This window comes from Micromys minutus (genome assembly GCF_963924665.1).
Source record: "Micromys minutus genome assembly, chromosome: 25".
NCBI classification, from domain to species: domain Eukaryota; kingdom Metazoa; phylum Chordata; class Mammalia; order Rodentia; family Muridae; genus Micromys; species Micromys minutus.
Window position 1 is genome coordinate 8,030,703 of NC_137960.1, and position 12,097 is coordinate 8,042,799.

Below are 12,097 nucleotides of genomic sequence, written 5' to 3' on the forward strand. Positions count from 1 at the left end.
CAGACACTGGGGACAGTCCTCCAGAATTCCAGGATGGGATCCTTACTTGGGGGCAGGGATGTGAGTGAGTGTGTGTGTGTGTGTGTGTGTGTGTTGGGAGTGGGGTCCAGGAGGATAATGGGAATGGGGTCTTATGAATTGGCGGAAGACCCCAAAATGTCCACGCGGCCCCAGAAGGAATCAGAAGGAAGGGGAGTCTAACATGAGCCATCAAAACATCCCCGGTCTCAAGCGGACCTCTGGGACTGGGGGGTTGGGGGGGAGGGTCTAGGCTGTGGCTCAGAGTGATTCCAGAGAGCTGAAGGGAGGCAAATCTAGGCTAGGCCTAGGAATACCCCAGCTCTTGGGGGAGGTACCCCAAGAGGACTCCAAGAAACCATCGTGGGTCCAGGTATGGCCCAGGAACACCCCGAAGAACTTAAGGGGGTCAAGGGGATCCAGGCTGAGCCTAGGAACACCGCAGTACCCCAGGACGACTCCGGGGACCTGAAAGGGGGGGATTCAAGCTGGGCCCAGGATCACCCCTGTGGGACTCCGGGAGGACCGCAGGCCGCTGAAGGGGGTTCGGGCTGAGTCTAGGAACACCCCCGCTGTCCTGGGAGGTTGGCGGCTGCTCCCGCAGGGAGCCCCTCGCGTCCCCTCCCCCGCCCGCTGTCCGTTGGCCGAGGCGCCCGCCGCTGCGCCGCGGGCCGCGACTCCTCCCCCGCGCGTCCGTCCGCGCGTGTCCCCGCGTCCCCGCGCCCGGCGTCCCGCGCCGGCGGAACTGTGGGATCGCCGCGCACAGGAAGTGGCGGCGGCGCCGAGGCGGAGGGCGGCGATGGGGGCCCGGGGCGGCGGGCGCCGCACTCGCTGAGGCCCCGACGCAGGGCCGGGCCGGGCCCAGGCCGCGCGCGCCGACGCGAGAACCGCGACCAGCAGGTGGAGTGCAGGTGAGCCGCGCCGAGCCGCCCGAGGTCGTGCCCCGTCCCGCGGTCGCCGGGCCCCGCCGCAGTGGCCGGCTGCGCTCCGCCGGGCGCGCGGCCTTGGAGAGCGCGGCGCCCGGAGGCTGCGGGTCCCGCCCGGCCCCTGTGCGGCCTGCCGGGCTCGCCCGGAGCGGTGCGGGGTGCGCGGCGGCCTGGGGATGGGGGCGATCGAGGAAGAAGAGATGGGAATGCGGGGCCCGGCGAGAGGGCCTGGGCGGCCTCGGGCCCTTTACTGGGGAGAACCTTGCTCGGCTCCTGGCTCCTCGCACTGGGGGGTATCCCCCCATGCCTTCCCCCATGCCTGATTTCGGGGCCCTGTGGGCTAGTTTCACTTTATTTTGCTTGCTCAACGCGGAGGGAGGGCTGCAGGTGGGACGCCCTGGAGGAAGGTGCGAGGGCTCGTTGTTTTTTTTGACTTTGGCGTTGAGACCAAAGGCCGACTGTGAATTTCCACGTTTCACTCAGGCGCTGGGGTCATTCAGTAACCAGAGCCTCTGGAGGAAAACACCTGTCCACGGTGGGCCACCAGGAGCCCTGGAGCAGTTGACCCCAGGTGCCTACGACCGGAGGATTGTGAGCACTTAAGCCAGGTGAAAATATGTGCAGGTTTTCTTTTTAACTTTGAAGTTTAGGGGCACAGGGAAATGATTTTAGAAATGGCCTTTCAGACCTAACTTTTAAAGCAGTGTGGAAAGTCTTCTAGAAAAGACTTAAGAGATTGGGTTCTTCTTCCTGGGAAACGAGAAGGCTGCTTGGATTTGAGACAGATTGGAATGACTCGTCCAGAGCCAAGATCTCTGATTCTGGGATTGGACATAGGGTGCTGGTTGGGGGTGCTCGGTTTGTGGCTGTTGGAACTGAGTGGGAGCAGCCCTTTCTGCCTCAATGACATTGGGAAACGGACTGTGTCCCTTCAAAGAGGTCTCTGTGGGTTGTGCACTTGGTCACTTTGATCACTTTCTTACTGTCCCTTCCCCTTATTAGGTAAGCAGGACTCCTTCCTACTTTAGGAGTTAGCCTGTAAGATTGATTCCTAGTATCAGGCTCTGTGCTCTGTGGTTACATTGTTTCCAAAGGCAGTTACGTGTGATCGCATTGCCAGCCTGTCTTCGGTCTGGGTGGTGTGTGCTTCTCAGAGTGGCTGTGCTCAGCAGGTGGATTGTCAGCTGGATGGCTGACCTAGCTCAGCCTGGACCCGCCGGAGGCCATGAGTGTGGCCCCACCTGGGCTTATCTATACTGCACCGGGGCAGAAAGTCTAGGTCTTAGAAGTTGCCTGGGGAATTGGTGGGAAGTGGGTTAAATACAGTGTCTCCTAGGGAAGGAAGATGGGAGGGATGCTGGGCATAAAGGGAAGTGTCTGTCTTACCCTAGGCTGTTCCCAGATACAGGCCCAGCAACTGGGAAGGACAGTGTGTGTGTTCTGGGGTACTGGGGAAACTAAACAGAAAGTAACTGATCTACTTCGGAAGTTAGAAAAAACAACTCACTATCTGAGCGGTGGAGTTGTTTACTTCTTTTCTTGGGCTAGCTGCGACCCTGTGCTGACAGACTCCGAACCACACTGGCGCTCTGAGGAGCAGGGTGAGCCACTTGTCCTGGATTACATCACAAATTGCCACAGCCAGAATTTAAATGAAGAGCAAAGGGACCCTGACTTTCTCATCCCTGTGAGGGCAGTAAATGTCCGTATATTTTGTCTCTGGCCCACCTGGAGGCAGGTAGGGCATAGTAAGATCTTTTTATAGTTGGGGAAGAACAAAGATGGAAGTTTATTGTTTTTTTTTTCCTTGGGGGGGGGGGGGGAATGGCATCATTAATCCAAGCGCATTCCTGACAAGTTGGTGCTGGTGAACTGGTTTAGTTCCATATACCCCTCAGAAGACAGAGCTGGTACCAACTCTGTGTGTGTGTGTTCCCTTCTCTGACTAGTGACTTTGCAGTGTCATTGCCTTTCAGATCCAGTGCTGGACCCTTGGCTTCCCCTACTCTCTCTCTTGCCAGAACAATGGCCACTTTCCCAACACTCCTTGCCCTTATCCCACACAACTCTCTCTTCTCTCACACACTGACAGACTCTGAACCACATTCCACCTTTGTGAATACCTCCGTGATTTTTTTTCCCATCTCATGCCGTGGGTGGGTGAGGTTTGAACAGCTTGTCTCTGGGCATGACTGGCCACATTCAGCCAGCGGCATCTTGCTGACTTGTCTGACGTGAGCGCCATAGCTGCTTAGTTTTCTTACTGAGACGTTTCTGCTGCTCTAGGGCCATGCTGAGTTCTGTAAAACACTTGCCCAGGAACTTCATGGGGGCTCTCCTCGTCAGCTAACCGAAGAACGCTGGGGCCATACGTGATTTTTTCCCCAGTTTGTAAAGTGAGTAACTGAATAGTGGGTCATTCCTCGAATGACCTAGTAGTGACAGCAGGATTAATTTGAGCATGTTAACCTCCCAATGCTTTCTTTCAGGTGACCGCAATAGTGGTTCTTTTTTGGACGGTCTTGCTGCTTTGTTTAGAGTCCAACGTGTTCCCATCTTGTTTGTTAGCCAAAGTCCAGTGGTGTGCACTCGTCACCTGGGCATATCTGTGCTTAGCTCTAGGGATGGAGAGGCCGGCTGATGGGGTCCACGGGTCCTGCTGTACCTGTGACTGGCTACCCACTGGCCACCTCTCTCTCACACGTGGATGGGCGAGACATAGGCAGGATATGTACGTTTTAGATGCCAGTGGGTATGAGTGGAGGGTACACGCTTGTGTCTTCCAGGATGTCACGGGCAGAGGCCTCCTTCCTGGCTGGAGTGCTTTGCATCACTTCGGACAATAAGCCGAAGCTAGGTGCTCTCAATTGGAGTCAGCAGCCCAAAAGCCCTGTCCCTCCGTGACCCTGGAGCCATGCATCATTAATGGGCAGTGTCTCCATTCCTTTTGGGAAGTGGGATGAGAGCCATAATAAATGACAGTGGCAGTGGGTAGAGAGTAGTGTGACAGAGAGCTGCTGCAGGACATGGGCTCTCTGTCTCCCTGTCTCTGCTGGCCCTGTCTCCCAGTCACTGCTGGCTGGTTAAGGGTGCTCTTACTCTAACCATTTGCTGACTGGAGCATTCAAAAGTATATGCTGATATTACACTCGTCCCTGCTTTAAAAACAAATTTATTTATCTTAGTGTGCATGTGTACCTGTGTGGGCATGCGTGTGGACGGGGCCGTGTGTTCAGAGGTCAACACTAGCTATCTTCCTCACTCCCTCTCCACTTTGTTCTTATTTATATTTTTTAGAAAGATTTACTTTTATTTTAGGCATGCGAGTGTTTTGCCCGTATGTATGTAAATGACACTAAGCACTTGTCCTGGCGTCAGAAGAAGCCAGAAGAGAGCATTAGATCACATGAGACCAGAGTAACAGCTTATTGAGAGCCACCATGTGGGTGCTGGGAATTGAACTGGGGACCTCTAGAAGAGCAGCCCGTGCTCACTCTTAACCACTTAACCATCTCTCTAGCCCCCTACTATTTTTTAAAGATTTCTTTCTCCACCCCCACCCCCCGCCATGTGCCTGTATCTGTGTACACGCCACACGTGTCCAGGTACCCATGCAAGCCAGAAGAGGTTGCCAGGCCTCTCTCGGAGCTGGAGTCACAGGTGGTTGCCAGTCATCTGTGGCCGCTGGGCACTGAATTTGGGTCCCCTGTAAGGGCCGCAAGCTCTATTAACTGTTCAGCCATCTCTCCAGCCTCCCCCACCTTATTCTCAGATGGTCTCTCACTGAACCGGAAGCTCACGGACCTGGCTAGGCTGGCTGGCCAGCTAGCAGTCAGCACATGCTCTCCCACGTTTCCCTCCCAGTGCTAGGGTTGCAGGTCTGAGTTGCTGCACTGGGCTCCTTACATGGGTGCCTGGGACCTGTGGGCCCCCTGCCGTGTGACACCCCCAGCCCCTGCCTCTCCTTTGCTTATCTCACCGTAGGGAACGCAGTCACCGCGCCCGTTTCCTATACGCCTCTTTTAATTCTCCAAGCAACACCAGAGGCCGGAGTGGCTCTCGGTGACACTGATGCAGAGAGTGGGATTGGCAGCGCTGAGCAGGTGGCTTGGCGTGGCAGGTCTGGATTTCAGACACCACCGAATCTCCAGCTACGGTTTTGTCCTTCAGACCACCTGATGCTCAGAACACGCAAGATATGAAAAATTCACATTTCTCAAACCAATCAAGTGATTAGCTCTACACACACAGTTGTGTTTAGATTGGTGTCTACTCTTGCTGTAGAAGGCTCAAAGTCCCCATGTGACATTGAAGCCACAGCTGTGTGCCAGAAGTGGCGCTGGACTGGGGGGAATGTGCTCACTGGGTTTTTCTTTTTCCTCAGTGTGAAAGGCTGTGTGTCGACTCTGTGGGTATACACACACACACACACACAAACACACACACACACACACACACACACACACACACACACACCATGTGTTGACGATCCAATCAAGCTTCCTATTGATTGATTTCTGATCTCGGTCATTGTCCCAGTGTAATTGGAGAGACTGATTGTGTGACCGCTTTGCCTTTTATTAGAGATGCAGAAAGACGCAGACGGAGTCCCTCCAAAAGTGTGGTGAGTAAAGACAGCAAGCACTCTTAACTGCTAAGCTGCCTTAGTGGTTCGTTAGCCTAGGCAGATCATTAAATGACCGCATCAGCTAGAGTTACACGGGAAACGGGTGCCGAGATGAAGCTTAGAATACAGGAGGTCTCCTGAGGAAGATATTGTGTGTGGCAGCGACGGGGTGAGCCCCAGGCAAGTCTGGGAAAGGAGGCTGGGCTGGAAGGAGGCAGGCCAGATGGGGAAGAGTCCCAGCAGAAGGCTCAGCAGAGAGCCTCGAGCCAGGAGGTTCACAGGGCCCATGTCTCACAGGCTGCCTGCTGAGGGCACCGGGCTCCTCCCTGGGAGCTCCCTGGTCAGGTTGCCCCACGCATCGTTGCATGGGCACTTCAGAGATGAAGCTTAAATTCTAATAACGTTGTCTTTCTAGCTTGGGTGTTTCTTGAGGGAAAATGCTGGCGCAGGAGGGCCACACGTCCCACACTGACTTGTGCAAGCTAGGCAAGCATTTTACCAGCCACAGCCCCAAGCCACATTCCCATTGGCAAAGTTTAGTAACCTAACGTGTTTTGAGTGTTGGCCTGCATGAATGTCTGCACCATGTGAATGCCTGGTGCTCATGGACATCAGAATAGGGCAGAGGGCTCATGGGTATTGGGATAAAGACAGTTGTGAGCTGCCATGTGGATCCTGGGAACTGAACTTAGGCTCTCTGGAAGATCAGCCAGTTCAGTTAACTGCTAAGCCATCTCTCCAGCTTCAAGTATAGTAATTTTTTTTTTTTTTAATAGACAGGGTATCTTTACATGGAACTCACTATATGGACCAGGCTGGCTTCACAATCACAGAGCTCCACCTGCCTCTGCCTCCTGAATTCTGTTTAACTTTTGATACTCAAGAAGGGAGAAAAACCAAAACAAAACAAAAACCAGTGCATAGCAGAAGCTGTCCCCCTGTTAGTGTGTGATACAGCAATGTAGGTAGCTTTGGGTTTTAGGAGCAGCCCTGTGGTCTCAGAGAGCTCTGTAGCTCTGTGTGGTCTTTGTAGTTAAGTGGCCAGAAGCTGGCGTTAGAAAAGAAGGTGCCCATTCAGAGAACGACTCCATCCACAGTTCTGAAGCCCCGACTGCATTGCAGTCCATGTGCTGCTGAACTTTTAGCTATAGAGTGTTTCTTTTTTGTTGAACAAAGTTAGGGGTGGAGCTTTTAAGGGCAGATTCCAACAAGGGTCAGACAGCCAGGGGAGGAAGTGAGGTGTGGGTGTGAGATGTGAGAGGGGCAGGCTGTGCTGAAGACCACTTGACTTGCCTGACCTCTAGTTACTGACCTCAGCTAAAGTGGAGTCATGGGACCCAAGTTACTAGTTTTTGTTCTAAGAAAAATCCTGAAATCTGGACTTGGCACAAGTTTCCATTTTAGCGTGGGCTGTACCTTATCAGCAGAGTAGTTGTCCGTCCTCAGGCCCACCAGTGAGCCTCATTTCTCAGGGTAAGGGAACAGTCTGGGAAATGGACCAAGGCATCTTTCTAGAAGACACACACACAAGGGAAGCTGCAAATGATTCTGCGTAGACACAAGCGGAAAGAGTCCCTCCTGTTCATCTGTGACCTCTGAGAGCAGGGTAGGTTCCCTATGAGGGCTCGAGGACATAGATCATGGGTGCCAGGTAAGAAGCAGTGACTCCCATCTGTGGTGTATGTAAAGATGGGTGGTCACAGAGGATGTTTTACCAGACAGGACCACATGTTTGCACATGGGCCCTCAGCTAGGTCCTCTTCGCTTAAGCTAGTTCTGTACACATGTCTTGTGCAAACGTGTGTGGCCATTCAGAACTCAGTGTCAGTGCCTCAGATGGGCCAGTGAACTCAAGACTGATTTTGTGTTCTTGGGCACATGGTGCCTTATTGCCCTTTGCAGATAGAATGTTGTGGAATGCTGTGCTGGTGATTTGGACTCCCTGCCTCAGAGTCCCCCATGTGTAACTTCTGTGTGTTTCCCCTGTATAACCCTCTGTGTCTCCCCCTTCCCCAGTTCGTGTGCTTCCCCTGTGCCCCTCCCAATGTGTTCCCTGTGTACTCCCCTGTGTGTTTCCCCTATGTGCTCCCTCTGAGTAGTCCCACTGTGTGCTCCCCCTGTGTGTTCCTTCTGTGTAGTCCCACTGTGTGCTCCCCTGTTTCTTTTTCTATGTGCTCCCCCTGTGTACTCCTACTGTGTACTCCCCCTGTGTGCTCTCCCTGTGTAGTCCCACTGTGTGCTCCCCTTGTGTGCTCTCACTGTGCGTTCACCCTGTGTGTTCCCCGTGTGCTCCCCACGTGTGTGCTCCTTGGCTGGCCATGCTTTCTCCTCTGTGATGTTTCTCCTCCTCCTTTGCTGTCTGCTGGTGTGACCTTTCCATCTGACTGCTGCCTGGTTTTCTATAGCGTGCTCTCTTGGGTCACAGGATGCCCTTCATTGGCTTTGCTCACTGACCCCTTTCCTGCTAGAGCCCATCTTTTTACTCCATCTTATTTTAAGGAGCAGGTATTTAATTGAATATCATCTTTGTGTCTTCTGAGAGCTGCACAACGTGTGGGCCTAGGCACTGTGCACCCCGCATGTTCTTGTGGTGGCTTTAAGTCCACTTTCCACTCTCCGTCCTCAGTCTCTGTAGAGCATCCTCTGGTGAACGCCATAATGGTCCGTGCCATGCGCCCTTATTCCCGGGTGCCCTTATTATCTTTGTTGTTTTGGAAAACAATGTTTTAAAAACGCACTCTTTACATTACTGGCCCCTTGCTGGTATCACACTGTGTGCAGGTGACTCTGGGGTATTGATGTCATGGCTGGCCACCTAGCCATCCCTCCTTGTTTGCGTGTGGATTTGGAATCTCCCTCAGGCATCCCTGACATCTGCCTGGCTCAGGGCCTTGGGATGGCGCTGAGTGGACAGTAATGAGCATCCCTGTCTAGCACCTGAGGTTAAGAAGTGATCCTAACTTCCCTCTGCTGTGGATTCAAACATCGATGCTTCGTTTTCAGCCTTCCCATTGCCTCTAAGGCCACCTGCGGTGAGTGCCAGCATGCCGTGGGATAGCCACTGTGCCTGGCACAGCCCCCTTGGGTGTGTGCTTACAGCATCCCCATTAGGAGACACAGCTGAAGTGTTCAAAAACTGTTTAAGGTCAACCCTCTAGTTGTAAATTCTGTTGCCCCTGAAAATGGAAGGGTAGCTTGTGTGTGTGTGAAGCATGCTTTTGTGGTTGTAGCTACCTTGTCTAAGATATTAAATGGAACCTCCCCCAAAACAAACAGTTTATCAGCCCGAGGTTGGGTACTGTTGCGGCTGCTGTGCTGAAATCACACTATCCCACTGCAGACCAGCGTGTCCACCCTGTAACCTCCTCGCCAGCCACTGACATGCCCTTTTGGTGGTCAGGTTGCTGTCATGGTGTCATGTTTGTGACAATTAATTCTGACTGTCAACTTGATGGGATTGATAATCACCTACACCGTTAGAAAAGCCCGGCTCTGGGTGTGTCTGTGCTTTTTGTCTGTGAGTTCCAAAGACAAATTGATCCTGAGTAATGAGTAGGTCAGTGCCTAAGCCCCCTGAGACCCTGCCCTCCTGTCGGTGGCTCCATTGCTGCAGTGACAAAGGAGTAATGCAAAGGTGCTCCGTGCTAAGGACCTCATTTGCTTTAATAACAGTATAATGGCTCTAGGTGGCACTAGGGTTTGCAACACAAAGGGGGGAGAGAGAGACAGACAGAGACTCCTGTGCAGTGTTTGAAGACTTGTAGGGAAACCCCTGTTCAGGACGCCCCATGGCTCACTGTCAGGCAGCCAGTGAATGATGACAGGAAGTACCATGTTCACACAGTGGACCAGTCAAGGCAATAGCTGTGAAGAGGAGTGAGTGGCCAGTGAGAGGGCTCAGTAGGTAAAGGAGTCTGCTGCCAAGCTCAGTGACCTGAGTTTGATCCTCATGACCCACATGTGAAGGAGAGAAGTGACTTCTTAAAGTCCTCCCCTGACTTCCATGTTGTGGCACATGTATAACACACACACACACACACACACACACACACAAACAAACACGGACATACACCATATAAAAAAGGGAGCAAGAGACACGTGTGTGTACTGCTTGATTCTACTCAGATCACACACCCTGGCAGGATTGTGGCCTCGAAGGCAGGGTGCTCAGGCAGCTGTTCAGGTGGACCGACAGACTGAGCTCACAGCCTCAGTGCTGGAAACAGACTTAGCTCACAGCCTCAGTGCTGGAAACAGACTTAGCTCACAGCCTCAGTGCTGGAAACAGACTTAGCTCACAGCCTTAGAGCTGGAAACAGACTTAGCTCACAACCTCAGTGCTGGAAACAGACTTAGCTCACAGCCTTAGTGCTGGAAACAGACTTAGCTCACAGCCTCAGTGCTGGAAACAGACTTAGCTCACAGCCTTAGAGCTGGAAACAGACTTAGCTCACAGCCTCAGTGCTGGAAACAGACTTAGCTCACAGCCTCAGTGCTGGAAACAGACTTAGCTCACAGCCTCAGTGCTGGAAACAGACTTAGCTCACAGCCTCAGTGCTGGAAACAGACTTAGCTCACAGCCTCAGTGCTGGAAACAGACTTAGCTCACACCCTCAGTGCTGGAAACAGACTTAGCTCACAGCCTCAGTGCTGGAAACAGATTTAGCTCACAGCCTCAGTGCTGGAAACAGACTTAGCTCACAGCCTTAGAGCTGGAAACAGACTTAGCTCACAGCCTTAGAGCTGGAAACAGACTTAGCTCACAGCCTCATGCTGGAAACAGACTTAGCTCACAGCCTCAGTTCTGGAAACAGACTTAGCTCACAGCCTTAGTGCTGGAAACAGACTTAGCTCACAGCCTCAGTGCTGGAAACAGACTTAGCTCACAGCCTTAGAGCTGGAAACAGACTTAGCTCACAGCCTCACAGCCTCAGTGCTGGAAACAGACTTAGCTCACAGCCTTAGAGCTGGAAACAGACTTAGCTCACAGCCTCAGTGCTGGAAACAGACTTAGCTCACAGCCTCAGTGCTGGAAACAGACTTAGCTCACAGCCTTAGAGCTGAAAACAGACTTAGCTCACAACCTCAATGCTGGAAACAGACTTAGCTCACAGCCTCAGTGCTGGAAACAGACTTAGCTCACAGCCTCAGTGCTGGAAACAGACTTAGCTCACAGCCTCAGTGCTGGAAACAGACTTAGCTCACAGCCTCAGTGCTGGAAACAGACTTAGCTCACAACCTTAGAGCTGGAAACAGACTTAGCTCACAGCCTCAGTGCTGGAAACAGACTTAGCTCACAACCTTAGAGCTGGAAACAGACTTAGCTCACAGCCTTAGAGCTGGAAACAGACTTAGCTCACAGCCTCAGTGCTGGAAACAGACTTAGCTCACAGCCTTAGAGCTGGAAACAGACTTAGCTCACAACCTCAGTGCTGGAAACAGACTTAGCTCACAGCCTCAGTGCTGGAAACAGACTTAGCTCACAGCCTCAGTGTTGGAAACAGACTTAGCTCACAACCTCAGTGCTGGAAACAGACTTAGCTAACAGCCTCAGTGCTGGAAACAGACTTAGCTCACAGCCTCAGTGCTGGAAACAGACTTAGCTTACAGCCTTAGAGCTGGAAACAGACTTAGCTCACAACCTCAGTGCTGGAAACAGACTTAGCCCACAGCCTCAGTGCTGGAAACAGACTTAGCTCACAGCCTTAGAGCTGGAAACAGACTTAGCTCACAGCCTCAGTGCTGGAAACAGACTTAGCTCACAGCCTCAGTGCTGGAAACAGACTTAGCTCACAGCCTTAGTGCTGGAAACAGACTTAGCTCACAGCCTCAGTGCTGGAAACAGACTTAGCTCACAGCCTTAGAGCTGGAAACAAACTTAGCTCACAGCCTCATTGCTGGAAACAGACTTAGCTCACAGCCTCAGTGCTGGAAACAGACTTAGCTCACAGCCTTAGAGCTGGAAACAGACTTAGCTCACAACCTCATTGCTGGAAACAGACTTAGCTCACAGCCTCAGTGCTGTAAAGAGACTTAGCTCACAGCCTTAGAGCTGGAAACAGACTTAGCTCACAGCCTCAGTGCTGGAAACAGACTTAGCTCACAGCCTCAGTGCTGGAAACAGACTTAGCTCACAGTTTCAGTGCTGGAAACAGACTTAGCTCACAGCATTAGAGCTGGAAACAGACTTAGCTCACAGCCTCAGTGCTGGAAACAGACTTAGCTCACAGCCTCAGTGCTGGAAACAGACTTAGCTCACAGCCTTAGTGCTGGAAACAGACTTAGCTCACAGCCTCAGTGCTGGAAACAGACTTAGCTCACAGCCTCAGTGCTGGAAACAGACTTAGCTCACAGCCTCAGTGCTGGAAACAGACTTAGCTCACAGCCTCAGTGCTGGAAACAGACTTAGCTCACAACCTCAGTGCTGGAAACAGACTTAGCTCACAACCTCAGTGCTGTAAACAGACTTAGCTCACAGCCTTAGAGCTGGAAACAGACTTAGCTCACAGCCTTAGAGCTGGAAACA

At 52.5% G+C, this 12,097-nt stretch overlaps 1 protein-coding gene across 6 annotated transcripts in view; it reads left to right on the forward strand.

Annotated features, from left to right (window-relative positions):
• Positions 1 to 715: 715 nt before the first annotated feature.
• The window catches only part of AGPAT3 (1-acylglycerol-3-phosphate O-acyltransferase 3), a gene marked incomplete at its 3' end in the record, with an annotated part of 84,470 nt that continues 73,088 nt past the window's right edge, over positions 716 to 12,097 (forward strand). For 3 of the 6 annotated variants that reach the window (XM_080937803.1, XM_080937802.1, XM_080937807.1), the window contains exon 1: positions 717 to 929. Of the gene's footprint in view, positions 930 to 1,427; positions 1,553 to 12,097 lie in introns of all 6 variants that reach the window. The other 3 variants (XM_080937806.1, XM_080937804.1, XM_080937808.1) reach the window with 2 other exon arrangements.